Source organism: Myxine glutinosa, chromosome 8, assembly GCF_964187855.1.
Source record: "Myxine glutinosa chromosome 8, kmMyxGlut1.1, whole genome shotgun sequence".
NCBI lineage: Eukaryota > Metazoa > Chordata > Myxini > Myxiniformes > Myxinidae > Myxine > Myxine glutinosa.
Window position 1 is genome coordinate 147,971,486 of NC_136268.1, and position 17,633 is coordinate 147,989,118.

Genomic DNA, 17,633 nt, shown 5'->3' on the forward strand with positions numbered 1-17,633 from the left:
CAAGTTTTGTCTGAATCCGTCCACAACTCTGACATATCCTGCTCACAGAGACAGACAGACAGGGGTGAAAACAACGTCCGTCAGTCCTCGGTGGCGGCGGTAATGAATTGGACATACAATCGGATCCCTGCAACTTATCTGGCATTCTAAAGTCCCAATGCGTGCGATAAAAAGCTCAGGTATTAACACACGTCACAGTGAAACCCTATCGAGGAAAGTTACAAACATAAACTAAAGATGCTGTGCTTTTATGCTTAAATAAAGGTGGACAATGCTGGGAACACTGAAGAATCAATAACGCATGAAGCTGACGGTGGTTTATAAACCTGTTCCCTTCCAAGGAATTTCAACGCAGGTGGAGGGTTATTGGGCCCATCAAGCATGTGCAACGGTTGCCAACACATGGTTGCTTATCCATGCTCTCTCCTTTTGAATGAAATGCTGAGAATCAATCAAAGAAGCAGCACATACCATTTTACAAGTCTTCGGTCGGACTTGTCCGGGTTCGGACCGCTGACCTTCCAGGCTCAGGGCGGACGCTCCAACAATCACAGCACCGAATCTGGTTGAATTATCAAGTTTTGGCAAGAGATAAAGGCACACCAATAAAAGATCCGAAAGTGTGCGTTTCAAGCTTCCATGCCATTGTACATGGCACCCACCGTCGGGTCACGCATCCTTTTGTGCGGTGCCATATGATGTAACCAGTACGAACAATAGTAAACAGCAATGGAAGCACGTGCGGTAATACTGTTCATTAGACACACTTTGAGGGCACAATTACAATGAACTAAAAGGCTTCCCAAGGCCATGGAAAAGCGTCAATTTGACTAACGGCTGTTGTTGTGAGAAAGATCAAATGTCCCAATCTCCACCTCCGAGATTATCGTGTTTCCCCTCATTTTGCGGAATTCTTATAAGGTTTGTGGATGGACTCATTGATTAGCCATGAAAGGAAATTTTAACAATACAAATATCCAATCTCAGTTGAGACTAATATTTGTGAACAGGAACAGCCCACGGAACGCATCCCTAAATCTTAATGAAAGCATCATTAATGTAGTCTCATGGTTGGATTGTTTGAACTTCTTCAAACGACCTTCAACCAAGGTGCATCTTCACAAAGGAGGTGTTTTTTAAAAGTGCCATCCCTGAGATAATTCGCCTCTGCGTTCCCAAAGGCTCCCTCACCCATGCATTCAAATCTGGAATGATATGTGGCAAACAAATAAGTCCCATATATATATATATAATTTAAAAATAATCTCTGTAATCTCTTTCAATAATCCACCCTACCCCATCCTCTCCTCTTCCTGCAGCCACCACTTTCTTCAGGGATGTGCATTTATCACACACACCAAAATGGCAGAATTCCCACTATCGTGTGTTTGCAATAAAGAGTTGGCCCCATCACCACTTCTTTGACACACCTATTAAAAGGCACAAGGAACCGGCAACCTTACAGTTTCACTTTGCGATCGCAACATCACATTAAAGCACACTCCAAACCTTCAAGGAAAGTCACTGTGCACTCAGTTCAGAGTCTGTTGCCTAGAGTACCAAAGCAAGCCTTGTTGAGGAAAAACGATTGCAGTGGACATGGCAAAGCACAGGTTTATACTCTTCGAGCTGGCTGTCCAAATTATTACCTGTCTCACACAGGTACTCCTCCCTTGCACACTCTTTGCATACAGAGGAGCGCATTACATCCATTTGATTGGACCTCTGCAGATGAGAGTGCATTTCGATTGGCACACAACGTTGATACTGGGAATGAGCATTATTCTCCCAATGTATCAATGCAATGGGAAAATAGAGCAACACAAATAATCCAGCAGTCATGTGCTTGATCCACAGTTCGATGTGCTGAAGAGTACTCTTGCATGGTTGATCAACATGATTCCCTTTCCCAGACCATTATGAGACACTTCTCAATCTCAATTCAAGCAAAAAGACAAAGTGTGCTTGTGCAAGGTTGGAAAACACAAAAAGAGGAAGAATAATTATAATAACTAGAACTGCCACTTTAAAACTGCTGGCAGTGATGACCGGTTTACTCGCACCCACTTTTGATACAACCCCACTTTTGATACAACCCCACTTTTGATACAACCCCACTTTCATTGGACATGCTTTGACACAACCCCCTTGGATACAACCCCGATACACACACACACACACACACACACACACACACACACACACGCACACACACACACATGCACACGCACACACACACACACACATCCCTCCACCCCCACACACACACACATCCCCCCCCTACACACCTACCCCCACACCCCTCCCCCCACACGCACACCCCTCCACACAAACACACACACATCCCCCCCACCCCATCCAATAAAAAAAATATTTTCGTTTCATTAACGATATCTGCCACCCGTGGAAGAACGTCATGCCGTGGCCCGTGCCGTATGTCAGCGTAAGAACGAAGTATCCCGTCGATCGAACTTGGTCAAATTTTTCATGATTGTCACCAAATTTGTTGTGGTATTTTGTTAACTCATCCGAGGCAATACGACCATCGAAATCCGATTTGAAATCGGAGCCAATTTGACGCCGTAAGATCTGCCTGCACGCATGGATATTTTACCTGAGGAAGATTTCACTTTGGAAATGCGATCCATTTAAAATGTTAGATTTTGAATAACTTCGTCATTTTCAATCGGATTTCCACCAAATAAAGGTCACCATTGCTTGCAGATACCTCTCTTTCTCCTTAAAATTGAGGACAGGATGAACTTCAGAGCGAGAAATAAGCCGAGGCGGCGGAGAGTTTTACAATGTTATTTTCCAATGTGAATGACAATATCGTGTAGTTTTACGAAAATTCATCAGAATTTGCCCAGATTTGTTGCATTCGAATGTTAACACCCTCTAGCGACTGCCAAATCCGAAGACAATTTAATTTCGAGCTACCCTTAGCTCGTGAGGTGGTTATGTCACATGGCCTGGTCAAAAAAAAGTGTTGTGGTTCTTCTTCTTCAGGCAATAACAACTTCTAGTTTCCAGACCGTACATCCAATCATCTTGAAATTTTGCACACTTGTTACTCTTCATGACTTCTACTATAGTATGAAGTTTCACGTCGATCAATGAAGCGGTTCAAGAGTTCTTTTTAAAAAATCGTTTAATTACTTATATCTGCCAAACCATGTGACCTATCGCAAATTCCAAAAGGTCATTTTAGTAGACCGATATGCTGAACACATCTGTGAAGTTCCCCTCGATAGGATCAAAAATGAGGGAGGAGCTAGGTTTTAAAAGTTTATGCTTTAAAATGTCATAACTCTGAAACCATGTGACGCATGACATCATACTCGCTGACTTTTTTGTTTGTCATGGGTATGTGACTTTTCCTGCAAAGTTTGGCCTCGATCTGTTCAGTCGTTTAGGAGAAAATTTGATTTTAGTGGTTTTTCACTCAAAACAATATGGCGTCCGAACCACGTGACCTACGACGTCATTATAATTTTATTTCTGCATCAATTTATACCGAGAAGATGCTCAAGAAATTTCATCCTGATCGGATAACGTATTTTACTTGTCGAATTATGACATCATAAAGGCGGCACCTATGACGTCATCATTCACATATGTTATTCCGCCTGGAGAGTTCTTTGCAATGAGACCTGTCTCAATTATTTCTGTGCAGCGGTTTTTGAGATAGAGGTGCAAAGTTTTTTTGGTTTTTCCAAGATGGCGCCCGTATCACATGACCTGTGACGTCATAATATTCACTAAATTATTCTACAGGAGGAGGCCCTCCAATGGTGTAAATTTCATGTCAATCGGACCAACGGTTGCCGAGAAAATGAATTTTTTTTAAATGCAGACACGCACGTACGTACGTACGTACGACGTACGGACGGACCCGAATGGTTAACCCTGACTTTCGCTTTACGAGCGCAGGGTAATAAGTATGTAGAGCACTCACCAAGTGGCTTAAGCACCCAAGATAGCACTCCAACAAAACTGTTGATAAGGAACGGCAGGCATGGCAAGTGATAGCAAGCTCAATGGTAACTAAATACACACCAGTTTCGAGAAATCTTTTTTTTTAAATGATCGGCTTCAAACTGAAAATATTCAATTGTCGGTCGAGATTTACTTAAGTTACCCTTAAACAGTCTTGCGAGTCATATCGAAGGACTGCCTGACCAAATGTTGTGACTTTTCATGAACCACGTTTACAATTCTAAAAAGTTTCTTCCTTTCCAACAAGAACTTGACAATAGGCGACTTTACAAATGACGTATGAATGCTAAATGATGCCTTTTCCACATGTGCTGTGCGTGTGTGCTAACAGCAACTCAATTCGGCTGGACGGACACTTGGCCTGTGGAATCTGTGATTAAAATAGTCTTTCAAACACAATTTTCAGCATCTAGACAACAGAGTGGCAATTTTAAGGTGGTCAACCATAATTGTTATGTTCTGAATGCAAATCGAACTAATGGAAATATAAGAATACAATACAAAACTTTTCCTTGATTGAGAGTTGACGGGTTCATACCATTGACTGTGAGTATATTCTAGCATCGGCAGTGGATATAACAAACATGTACATACACACACAAACACACAGACAGTTCAACTTTTACCAATAGATGCAAAAATCAAAAACAATTTATCTTGTGACCCCAGAAACAAACAAACAATATATTTATAACAGCTTTTCATGAACCACAAACTCCCTTGGAGCTCCCGACCCAACATGATAAATAGTAAATAAAGTTAGCCTGCACATGCACAAGCATCAGATATGGCCTTTACATCAGTGTTAGGAATAACCAAATCCAGATACACAATACATTCACTGGTAGCGATCCATCGTGGGGTTGTGTAACACACGTCCCTTCACCCAATTTCCACCAACCCACTCTGCTCAGGATTTTGCAGTACGAGTTGCCCATTCAGGTGGGCTGAGAAAGTTATCCAAGTGTTTTGTTGTACTGAGGTCAGCCCATTCTCTCAGGTATTTTTCCAAGTAACCTTCAGAAGCTTGGTTAGCCATTCCAAGTAACAATCCTTATCCCAAACACATAATACATTTTATTTTGTCCTAAACTATTCAGCTTCCTGAGGTATAGATGCATGCGCACCGAGCATTTTGGGGTGGATTACGTCATTTTGAAAGTGCCGAATTGGCAGAGGTTTGGCTTGTCCAGAAGAGGAAGAAGAAAAAGCAGGAATTAACCAGAACAGCACTCGGTGGAGTGCATATGAACTGGAATCGGTGGAGAACTCGGTGGAGTGCAACACCAGAATGAACAGTTTACTTTTTGTATCCCACTGATATGCTGGATCTGCATCCAGAGCGTGACCAAAATCTAATCGGCTTTTTATTGGCACCTATCCACTCATCCACCAATCAAGAGCGTCCACAACTTTTGGATATATCGCTTTTGGCCAGATCTCTCAATTATGAAGATCCACTTTGAAAAATAAAAAAATTCTCATATCCACATTCTGATCTTCAATTTTCGGAATCGGAATTCGAAACAATTCGTCCTTCTCATACACCCAACCTGTCCACCAAGTTTCATCCAAATCAGTCCATCACTTTTTGAGATACCCTGCCATATATATATTTTTTGCCCCATCTCTCAATGGTGAAGAATAACTTTAAAATTATAATATCCGGACCCAGATCTTCAACAAAATCTAATCAATTAGTCTTTGTCACAAACCCAACCTGTCTCTGTTATGAAGGTCATTCAAAAATTTTACTTTTTATAACTCAAAATTCCTGAGATATAACACGTACAATTTGGGATCACATACTCAGTTGATGATACTTTATCATCGAGGTCACCCGTGAAGAATGATCAATTGATTATTTGTGCTGCTTTATAGTGAAAGCTTTTTTTTTTCTTTTTTTTCTTTTTAAATACAGAATCGAGGCTCGTGAAAGAGCTAACATTTATTTCACAAACAAATCAAACGGACAAACAAAATATATGAAAAGAGGGAGCGGAAGACAAGATGGGGAGAGAAGGGGAAGCACACAAACACAACATTTGAGAGCAGGGAGATGTGTGTGAGGGAGAGGACTTGGGCGGAGGAGGCGTGGGAAGGGGGGGGGGGGGGGTGGGAGAAGTATAAAACACAAGGACACCAAGGACTTCCAGGACAGAAGTTGGTATTTCAAAAATGTGGATTTGGGGTGAAATTAGCAGGGGTAGAAAAGATCAAGGTTTTGGATGGGGGCAGATAAGAGATGGTGGTGAACAGCTGTTTTAAAGACGTGGAGGGTGGAGTGTGATTGAAGAGAGTGAGGGAGTTTGTTCCAGAGGCGGGAGAAAAGAGGAATGAAGGAGTGAAGGTGAGCAGAGAGTCTTGATTTTGGCAGTTTAACCATAAGAGGGTTGCAGGCAGATCTTGTGCGACCTGTAGGAATATTTGGGGGACAGAGCCCAGAGAGAGCTGGGTGGGGGCAAGGCCAGAGAGGAGTCGGTAGAAGACGGAAAGGCCACCAACCTGCCTGCGGTGAGTGAGTGAAAGGCCCTTGGAGTTAGCTTCATCGCGGGAGATTCCAATGATTCTAAAGTAGATGGGAGGGTTTTCCAGTCGGTCCTTTCGGAGAGACATCGTAAGAGTGTGAGATTTGTCAGGATTGAAAGGCATGTTCCAATTGTTTGCCAAGTCTGTGAATTTGTCCAGGTCTGCAGAGAGTGAGGAGGCTGCAGACTGCCGATCTGAGGGATGAGGAATGGAGCGACAGAGAGTAGAGTCATCAGCAAAGAGATAGAGAGGATTTTCAAGAGAGTCAGAGAGATCATTGATGGACCAGAAAAAGCACAGGGCCCAGAACACTGCCTTGGGGAACTCCAGCCTGAACAGGAAGAGGAGATGAGAGAAACCCATTCAGGACCACATGTTGACTACGACTAGAGAGGAAGTCCGCCAGCCATGCGTGGAGATTTCCATGGATACCAAAGGAGGAGAGTTTGGTGAGCAGAGCGGGGTGCCAGACCGTATCGAAGGCACGTGATATGTCAAGGGAGACAGCTCTAATTTCCTGTTTGGCATTGAGGACCTCCATCCATTGTTGAGAAAGCAGAAGCAGCATGTCCAGAGTAGAGTGACCAGGTCTGAAACCAAATTGATGATCAGATATCAAGCCATTGGAGAAGAGGAAAGATTTCATATCCGAAGCAATAATGGATTCCATGACTTTGCTGATAATTGGGAGAAGGCTGATTGGTCTGTAGTTGCTAGGATCTGTTTTTGCACCTTTTTTGTGCAAAGCGGTGATGTTGGCTGATTTCCAAGCAGATGGCAGATGACCTTGAGCAAAAGAGAGGGTGAAGAGAACAGAGAGAGGGAGTGAAAGAGCGGAAGAACAGGATTTTATGACCCGTGGGCTGATGCCGTAAGGTCCAGTTGCAGAATCAGAGTCGAGGGTTGACAGAAACGTTTCCACCTTGTCAGGAGGAAAGGACACAGAGTCCAGGAGCAGCTGGGTACGACGGGTACAGAGAGGGATGGGTTTGGGACACAAGATTTAGAGGCAAACACAGAGTTGAGGCATTCAGCTTTTTCACGTGCGGAGTCAGCCGTGTAGCCGTTTGAGATGAGGGAGGGGATGGAGGGGGAAGAAACACCAGAAACAGATTTGACCAGACGCCACCAGGATTTGGAAGAGGGAGACAGATAAGAGAGTTCGGTCTTGAGAACGGAGAGATATTGTTTCCTGGCTCTTCTGAGGGTGGACACACACTTGTTTCGGGCTTTGTGAAAGGAAATGAGATTTCCTTCCATTGGATTTGCTTTCCAGGAGACGAAAACAAGTTGTTAAGTACTGAATAACTTGTACTTGTACTGAATTAACTAACTTAACTTGTACTGAATTTCAGAGTAATTACACTCTTCACTGTAACAATTAACCGGCAAAGCTGAAAACAGCTGCAGGTTTTTTACAGCGTAGCCCATAGGGCAAAGCCGTCTAGAACAGTGTTTGTTTGTCTGTATGTATGCCCCCTCAAACGTATACCAATAAGAACAGAGGATCTGGTCACGTGACAGGGTGATGTGATTACGTCTGATGTCATTACGGTGGTGCTGCAGCTGACGCTCCACGAACCGCCATTTTGATTTATATGCCGTTCATGCCAAACATATTGTCGATCCTGTCATACATCATAATCACCATGCTCTACCTTCACGTTTTTCATTCAGTGTGAAACACAAACAAACCGATTGTTAAAATGACCATAAAATATCGAAAGCATCGGCGTTACGGCTCTTCCAACAAAACGGTACGTATAGGCCTTAGGCTATATGCCTCACCTTAGGGCCGCTTCAGACAAATTAAGCTCAGGTTTCTTAATACAGTAGTGTATCGTTTCAGTCGTATCATTTTCATAATAGTAATAATAATAATATAGTAAATATGACCATAACCCTTTAATCCCAATGTTGTGAATACAAAGTTTATGAATTGAAGCGGTGTATGGTTCATGAATCAATGATAAGCGGTGTACGGTACTAACAACCACGGAAGTAAGGAATTCGCCTCGGTTTTTTGATAGCATGTTATTAACCCAACCCTTGTGAGGTATATAGATTACAGTAGATCTTCCCTCAGTTCTGCAAGTAAAAATTACCTCACGGATGTCGGGTTTCCTCCAAATTTCTTTGCATAATGTTATAAACAGCATTAGCGACTGTTTAAAAAGCTAATCATATGTTTGTGGGTTTTTTTGGGGTTTTTTTGTATACTGAATCTAGGCTCGTGAAAGAGCTAACATTTACTTCATAAACAAATCAACCAGACAAACAAAATATATAAAAAGAGGGAGCGGAAAACAAGATGGGGAGAGAAGGGGAAGCACACAAACACAACATTTGTGAGCAGGGAGATGTGTGGAAGGGAGAGGGCTTGGGGGGAGGAGGCGTGGGAAGGGGGGGGGGGGGAGGGAGAAGTATAAAACACAAGGACACCAAGGACTTCCAGGACAGAAGTTGGTATTACAAAAAAGTGGAATTGGGGTGAAATTAGCGGGGGTAGAAAAGATCAAGGTTTTGGATGGGGGAAGATAAGAGATGGTGGTGAACAGCTGTTTTAAAGACCTGGAGGGTGGAGTGGGATTGAAGAGAGTGAGGGAGTTTGTTCCAGAGGTGGGAGAAAAGAGGAATGAAGGAGTGAAGGTGAGCAGAGAGTCTTGATTTTGGCAGTTTGACCATAAGAGGGTTGCAGGCAGATCTTGTGGGACCTGTAGGAATATTTGCGGGACAGAGCCCAGAGAGAGCTGGGGGGGGCAAGGCCAGAGAGGAGTCGGTAGAAGACGGAAAGACCACCAACCTGCCTGCGGTGAGTGAGTGAGAGGCCCTTGGAGTTAGCTTCATCGCGGGAGATTCCAATGATTCTGAATGCTTTGGTTTCAACAGTGTGAAGACGAGCTAGGTGTGAGGCAGGAGCACCAGCCCGGAGGGGAGAGCAGTATTCCATTGAACTGCGGATGAAAGCCTTGTATGTGGTGAGGAGCTCAGGTGTGCCAAGGAAGGACTTCGCACGACGGAGGATGCCCAGTCGGCGACTGGCTTTGGAGGCCAGATTTGAAATGTGATTTTCCCAGGAAAGATCATGGCAGATAGTGAGACCCAAATATTTTACAAATATTTATGTTTATAATATTTTACAAGCCAGGCTACACCCCTGTTAGACTTTTGGTCTTGTTTATATTTAATTTAAAGCCTTGAATTGCAATTCATTTTACAATCAAGGGATACAACCATTATAGACCCTTTTCTAGGTCTATAGACCGTTTGGACCACTTAGCTTCTTTAGACCCTTGCACCTTAGACTCTTTACACCTGTAGACCAGTAAGGCCCACGCCACACAAACACATAGTCTTCTTGCAATTTGCAAACTATCCTTTTTTCAGCAAGTAAAGCGTAATCTACACCCACCCCGAGTCTGCATACTCCACTAGATTGAACAGAATTTGCATATTGAGTCACTGATATGATTCATCGATCAAAACCGAGAACCATATTGTTTATTTGCACTTCTAGTTTTAGACTCTGCTATGAAGGTCATTCAATTTTTTTTACTTACTACAACTTCAAATTCCTGAGAAATAGCAAGTACAGTTTGGGATCACATACTTAGTTGATGATACTTTATCATTGAGGTCACCCGTGAAGAATGGTTAATTGATTATTTGTGCTACTTTATAATGAAAGCTTGGGCTGAATTTCAGAGTAATTACACTCTTCAGTGTAAGGATCAACTGGCAAAGCTGAAAACAGCTGGAGGTTTTTTCATATTTAATTTAAAGCCTTTAATTGTGATTCACTGTAAAATTGAGGAAGTCGGCGCAATGTCTGCGCTAAGCCACCATTGGTGAATGTTGAGATTAATCGGACGGTGAAAAATACCTTAATTCACGTAAATGGTGCAAGATTGTGGTATTCTTTAGTGAATGAATAACCCCGCACTAATTGAGTGAATCGTGAATTTATGGACCCTCTGGCCTTCGCGCTACACTTGGCAGACCTCTTTAAATGACAAATGACAACGACACTCAGAAAGTGTTGCCCAAAAAATGTGTTTGTGAACATACGTGCAAAGCTTGCTCTTTCTGCAACTTCTTCGCATTCCTGAGATCTTGCCACACAGGGCAAATCTTGGACATCGCTTCGTTGACGACATGACTTGTATTGGACCATGCCCAAAATGTAATCAGTTCTGTGTCGGTACAAGATGCAAAAATTGCACAAATTCCAGCATTGTACAACTAAGTGTTGAGCGAGTTATTGTCTGGACAAACACAGACGGTGAAAAAGGCAACAGATAACAAATTAATTAACAGAGAGATTTCCCTCCGGAGAAGCCTCAAAAACATGCAAACAAACAAACATAAATAAATAAAGCGAGATACTGTAACGTTTGCCAACCTAGGAAAACAAGTTCGGTCAAGAACGTCAATGATTTAACTGAGGTTTATCTTTTACATTCTTCATCCCTCACTCCATGTATATTGCACCATAAACAAGGATATGAGGTTTGAAGGCAACTAACATAAAGAGACAGAGAGAGCGAGAGAGAGCGAGGGAGAGCGAGATAGAGCGAGAGAGAGAGTGAGAGAGAGCGAGAGAGAGAGCGAGAGCGAGAGAGATAGCGAGAGAGAGAGCGAGAGAGAGAGCGAGAGCGAGAGCGAGAGCGAGAGAGCGAGAGAGAGTGAGAGAGAGAGAGAGCGAGAGAGAGCGAGAGAGAGAGAGCGAGAGAGAGAGAGAGAGAGAGAGAGAGCGAGAGAGAGCGATAGAGAGAGCGAGAGAGAGAGAGCGAGAGAGAGAGAGCGAGAGAGAGAGAGCGAGAGAGAGAGAGAGAGAGCGAGAGAGAGAGAGCGAGAGAGAGAGAGAGAGCGAGAGAGAGGGCGAGAGGGCGAGAGAGAGAGACAGAGAGAGACAGAGAGAGACAGACAGACACAGAGATAGACAAATAAGGGGACAGGAAAGGGAGAATGCATAGAGTATCTTTAAGAACCCAGGAGAGACAATGTGCAAATGTAAGTTTACAAATGGAAAGTGGAAGTGTCGAGCAATAAAAGTTATTGTGTGTCGACAATCCAGATTGTATTTGCAGAGTGCAATATAGAGGGGGGAAAAAAGTGCAACCTGTGTACGAGCTGTTTAAACTGGCACGGTGCCACCATTCTCGAGCGGACTAGGTTTTCGATGACCAAAAGCATTACACCAAAGGCCTACTACAGACCCCAACTCTGCATTAGAAATTTTCAAGAGCAATTCTTAAATGCGAATATGAAAGAGGACTAACATTCTTATAATGGGGTTAATATTTGCATCAGTAATAAGTGTACTTGCAGCAATAACATTTTCATTAGGTTACAACAGCAACATTGTAAAGTAAGTAGCTTAAGCACTCAAGGGGCTAAAAGTTACTTAAGAACTGCTTTATATGAGAGTAAGCTTATGCATGGAGTTCAAACATGTAATAATACTAATTAAACATGCCTCCCAATGCAAAGCCGTGTTGTACGACAGTTCATTAAAGTAATTCATTTTTAATTTGTTCATTATTATCGAGCTTTTACATCAGGCAATTTATTTTTCTCATTTGGTATGCAAGGTTCTATTTATTACGAAACAAACTGTGAATAACTGAAAAGACTTACCTCAGTTATCATTCATTATTAACAACTATAAATTAACAATTGATTTTAAATGTTTTTCTCCATTTTTGACTCCCCCAATCATTCCCACCTTTTCTGGTCTGATGGGGTGGGGGGGACTATCTTGGGCCAAGTCTATCTAGAACCATCAGGCTAGGCCCGATGTTCTACTGAAGGTGCAGGAACTTGGAATTTGTTCAGGGTGCTGGCGATAACACACGTACTCCGCATGTTATAACACAGTGGGATATTTGACGTTCACCTACTGATAGTGGCAGGTGGGACACCGAGGTTAACATCCATCCGAGGAACGGCACACACATCGATGCCTCGCCCTGCATGTAAAACACGAGATTCAGACCTAAGCTAGACAGGTCAAAGGTGAGTGTGCGTACCTCTTAAGTTATCCTTCCAGCCCCAAATTTAAAATATTTACAAAGATACTTTCATACATCTGTATAATAAATAAGATGCTTGTTCGTCCGTCTGTGTGTAACATTGCGTTGCACCCATTGGTTTGACATGTTGATTGCATGACTCCACCCACAATTCCAACCTGATGTAAAATCATACGGAAGTCGTTTCGGTGATATGCGAAGCCAATGGCATTTTCAGAGCTGCATACTCACAATTGCAATGCCCTCCCTATAAGCTTTCCCTTTCGTGTAAAACGACCAAAGCAACTGTTGAAAGAACCATCAAATATCGAAACGTTGGAGCCGATCGGCACCGGATGAGGGGGTGCTTTCTGTGCAAACGCTAATAATCCCAAACCCAATCTATCCTTAAACAGACAATTAATAACTATAGTCTTTTGCGATCAAGGCAACTCAAAACCCTCAAAATCAAAATGATTTTATGTGCATATTTAATAAGTAAATGGGAAGGAGAGCAAAGAAGACGAAAGCACTTCTTTACACAGGTTATTCACAAAGATACACGCCCTGGGTATCAGACGAACAGAAGTAAACTGCACTTAAAATTTTCAAATGACATTATCCCATAATGTGTTAACAAATAGACTCAACATAAATTGGCGACTTAGTCATACATCGGGAAGAAGCATATAGGCAGTGGGCATGTTTTTGCTTCAAACCCGGGTTATTATTTTCCTTGTTATTATTAGGTCATCTCCTCTCGATTCTCGAAGAGATGAACTTATAAAATGGGTCTTGATGTCGGTCCTGTCTGTCTGTCTGTCTGACCGTCCGTCCATCCGTCAACTTTTTGTTATTTCTCCTACGCCTCCCTTGTCACCCGGCTGATTGTTCTGAAACATGACACATGAATAAAACAAAGTAGCCCACACAATCGCTCAGGCTTCGATTTTTCCATTTTGGATCATGGGGGCTCTCATGGGTGGAGGGTTACCCCCTGAAATTCGGTGTCCATACTTGTCCCTTATTTACCTTCTACTCGATGGTCCACAGGATAGCTAGGTCTTACATTTTTTGATTTCATATTTTGCCAATTTGGATCAGGGTGGTTCCCAGGGGATCAGGGGGCTCCCATGGAAGGAGGAGGGGGAGGTTACCCATGAAACTTTGGATCCCTACTCGTTCCTCATTTACCAAGCGATTGCTCTGAAACCCGATGCAGCGCTTAAACTCGATGGTCCGCACAATTGCTCAGACTTCAATTTTGGATCAGGGGGCTCCCAGGGGAGATCCCCCAAAATTAGCAGAGGTCTGAACTACAACCTCAAGAGATGACCATCAGGCCACTCGGGGCTATATATTTCCGACAATTTTCTCTTAAACGACTCAACCAGGGACCATAAGACCCATGTCATTATAAAGAAAGGTCTTTGCCCGAGGAATTCTGGGAATCTCGCGACATTGTTAAAGGAATCTTCCATCATTATTTACCTTTAACGATGTGTACACATGCATTAGGAAGAAAATTGATTGAGGGCCATTATTGGCACAATTAGGCTGGTCATGGTCACTTGAGAGTTACAAATCCACAGGGTTTCCGCATATCTCTCGGGATTGTGAGTTGGACAGGTGACCTCATGATGGGCAATGACATGGAGGAGCCAATCTGTTGCTATTTCAATTGCGGTTTCTGTGAAGTCGGTGGTAGTAGTATGATCTGGGAGGGGAAAGAGTTAAATATTATGTGGGTTTGATGAGGTAATGAAGAAATGTGTAATGCTCGATGTGGGAAAGCCCTTTTGCTTTTATGAATAGGAGCAGGGGAGCACAGAGAGTTGGGGTTGGGAGGAGGGCGGAGAGCAAAGATGGGACAGAGTTGGGAGGGGGAGGTTGAGTCTTTTGGGGAGGGGAAGGGAGTATTGAAAACGTTTGGTAGGGGGGTGGGGGGAGTTGCATTTAAATCTAAGCGTTGGGAGGAGGAGGTTGATAATTTGGGGCTGGTGAGGTGGGCAGAGATTTGAGGACTTGCCTAAGTCGCATTTTACATTGTGTGGATGTTCCAAAAGTCCCTGCTAGTAGTAATATGAATACTGTATATCTTTCATCGGACCGCAATCTCGATACCCCAATGGCAGAGTTTGACTGTGTGGGGATGTACTTGCCATCCATTTTTATTTTAACGCAGCGAAATATACTGCAAAACAAAGGATGGGTACACTTTGAAGCAGCTTAACAGCTGCAGTTGTGGCCTCAACACTCTGAATGTTATCATAGGTCGTGGGTTATTCAGATTTTCATGCTAAAGTCAGGAGCATTAATGAGCTTTATTATAGGCTTGAAGAAATCAAGCTGGTCTCGCAATGTTGTTGCGGAATGCATGTTGCGAAGACTAGTCATGGGGGAAAAACCAAGCTGGCTCACTAATGACCTTGAGTTGACACCTGCCTCACCAACTTGGTCTCGTTGACACCTGAAGCCAATACAACTTGTGGGGTTCCCTCTGAATGCCCTCGGAATAACTTGGATGCAGAAACCATTCTGCCAACAAAAAGGTCGTACCAGCCCACACTGCCCTCGTCGATTAAAAACAAACCTTTGTCCGAGTACATGATGCACAACTGTACCCACTTGTCCCGTGAGGTCACAATGTATGTGCTCCACAAAACACTGCCAGCTGATCCTCTTATATGCGTGATGGACAGCCATATGCTAAAGAAGCATCAGATGTGCAGTGCTCGGCAACCCGTCGATACCTTCCTTCGGTATGATAATTCACGGATGAGGAAATGGACCTTCGACAAAAGGTACCGTATCTGTGCAAGCAACAGAAATACCTCGATGATACTCTAGCCAGGGTGTTTGAACACATTGGGATAAAAACCTGGAAATAAGTCGAAGTTATGATAGATATGCATGACATGGCATGACATGGCATGGCATGCCATGTGTCACAAAATTAAAAACGACGTTTAACAACTAAGAGTCACAAATTGAAGCAAAACGAAATCAATCCATTTGTCTTCAGAGAAATGAAAGGGAGGCATTTGCAAATTAAGCTTCGACAATTGCACACAAAAGGAAAACTGTGATATGAATAACCAGGGCATTTATTAATCAATTTGCTGCTTCTTCAAGCACTATCGTAAAGGTTTAAATTTTATGCAAATCGAGTACAAGGGTTAAATTGTTATTAGTATGTCTTTTTACCGACGATATCACTCTTGGGGACATCTACATAATATCCCAGCAGGGGAGGAGGTGTCGTATATTGAGAAAATCAAAGTTGAAAAAAAAAGAACAGAGAAAGGAAGATCGAGGAAAGGGGGAGCGGTGGACGTGGAGAGAGGGGAGTTGGGGAGAAGGAAGGAGATAGTAGTAATGGGAGTAGAGAGATGTTTAAGTCACGTAAATTGGAATGCATAGTCGTCACAAATGCCTCTATGCATATGTAACGGTGTTGATGGCTCAGTGTCAGCCCCCATCCCAACCTCACACAATTAAAGCACACTAAAGTTACTCAAGAGCATAATGCTCACCAAACGTTGGTTGACATTGTCCTCTGGGAGCACAGTTCAGGATGCTGGTGGAATCACAGGTTCAAATCCAATATACTGAGTTGATTTGTCCATTCTCTGGCAACATCTTACTATAATCCATGGGAATGTGTGATGTCTCCGATAGTCTTTGTCAGGCAGCCGATCAATGTACAAGCTCTCCATGAGCCTTAGACAATGTAAAAAAGAAAGTACATCTTATGCCCTAATATAACCAACCCCCCCAAACATCTGTTATCAAGACGGGGTGCTTAGGCAAAGGAATGTGGAAGGAAAATGGTGGGAAGGGGTAGGGGGGGTTGAGCACTGCAAGGGAGTGGGGGGGGGGGGGGGGGAACAGGAAAGGGAGAAACTAAGGCTTGTATGTAATGAACGCATCAGCGGTGAGGTGGGGTGAGTTGGTGGCAGTGAGGTATGGAGTACGATTTACAGGAAGGGGATGGAATGGAATGGGAAGGATATGGTGTGCAAGGTGTGTGAATTCATGAACCGTTTGGAATATGTAGCAGAGAATGTACGAAGGCGAGCCGTGGGGTTTAAGGTGTGGTTTGGTGGGGGTGGAGGGGTGGGGATGAGATGCTGCTTAAACACTTAAATGTCCAATGAAAGAGCAAGAATAATCCCCGAATTTTCAATCAATTACCAGAGGGCAAATGATTTTGATAAATGTCATCAAATTATGCTATGGAACTCAAGATCACACAAACAACCAGGTGAAGAAAACACCCATTATCTGCAACAGAAGATATGACTATCATGTTTTTGTGCCTCCCTCAGTATTGCCCGCCCTGTACTCTCAACCCGACAGATGGGCCAAGCCACCCCCACTTCCCTCGAACACCCTCAGGCCTTTGGCCGTCACCATGACAACGGTTGCCAGGCAACAGCTCTGCCAGGGCAGCCAAGCGTGCAGGAGATGTTAATGGTGGCTGGTATTGAAGGGAAGTCAAGCAGGGGTGAAACTCCCGTGCTAGGCCTCACCCTACCTTGAATTTCCTCAAATAAAAAAAACTCAAACTGACTTGGTTATTTTGTGCAACACATGACTCGAGCTTGCACGAAATAACATCGAGGCTCCTTTATCCACAGACACAAGCCTGTCTCTAAATGTGTACATATATACATATATATATATACATATACACATATATACATATACACATATATACATATACATATATACAGTAATACCCCGGCCTACGTCATTAATTGGTTCCATAAGCCATGACGTAACTCGGTTTTTGACGTAAACCGGGCGTAATGCCTTTTAGCTCTTTCACGAGCCTCGATCTTGCATTCAAAAAAAAAAAAAAAAAAAAAAGAAGCCTTTAAAATGCCTTAAAATGAAGACAAACACCGTATAACTAGAGTAAATAACTCACGAAAGTATATAACTATCGCTAAACCTTAAAGAACACTACACACATTTTAGTCATATTTTTTAATGAGTAATTAACACAATTAATAAATGAATTTGTAAAGAATAATAAATAAAATTAATAAGATTATGTTATTCACCTTAAACATGGCGTCTCTT

The 17,633-nt window shown here is 43.0% G+C and overlaps 1 protein-coding gene across 8 annotated transcripts in view; it reads right to left on the minus strand.

Moving 5' to 3' along the window:
* ZMIZ1 (zinc finger MIZ-type containing 1) overlaps positions 1–17,633 on the minus strand; it is a 338,869-nt gene that overhangs the window by 200,968 nt on the left and 120,268 nt on the right. Inside the window, exon 1 of one of the 8 annotated variants that reach the window (XM_078783820.1) lies at positions 10,597–10,625. The exons of the other annotated variants lie outside the window; for them this stretch is intronic. The gene's annotated coding sequence lies outside the window, so the exon portion shown is untranslated. Of the gene's footprint in view, positions 1–10,596; positions 10,626–17,633 lie in introns of those variants that run through there. 8 annotated transcript variants of the gene reach the window in all.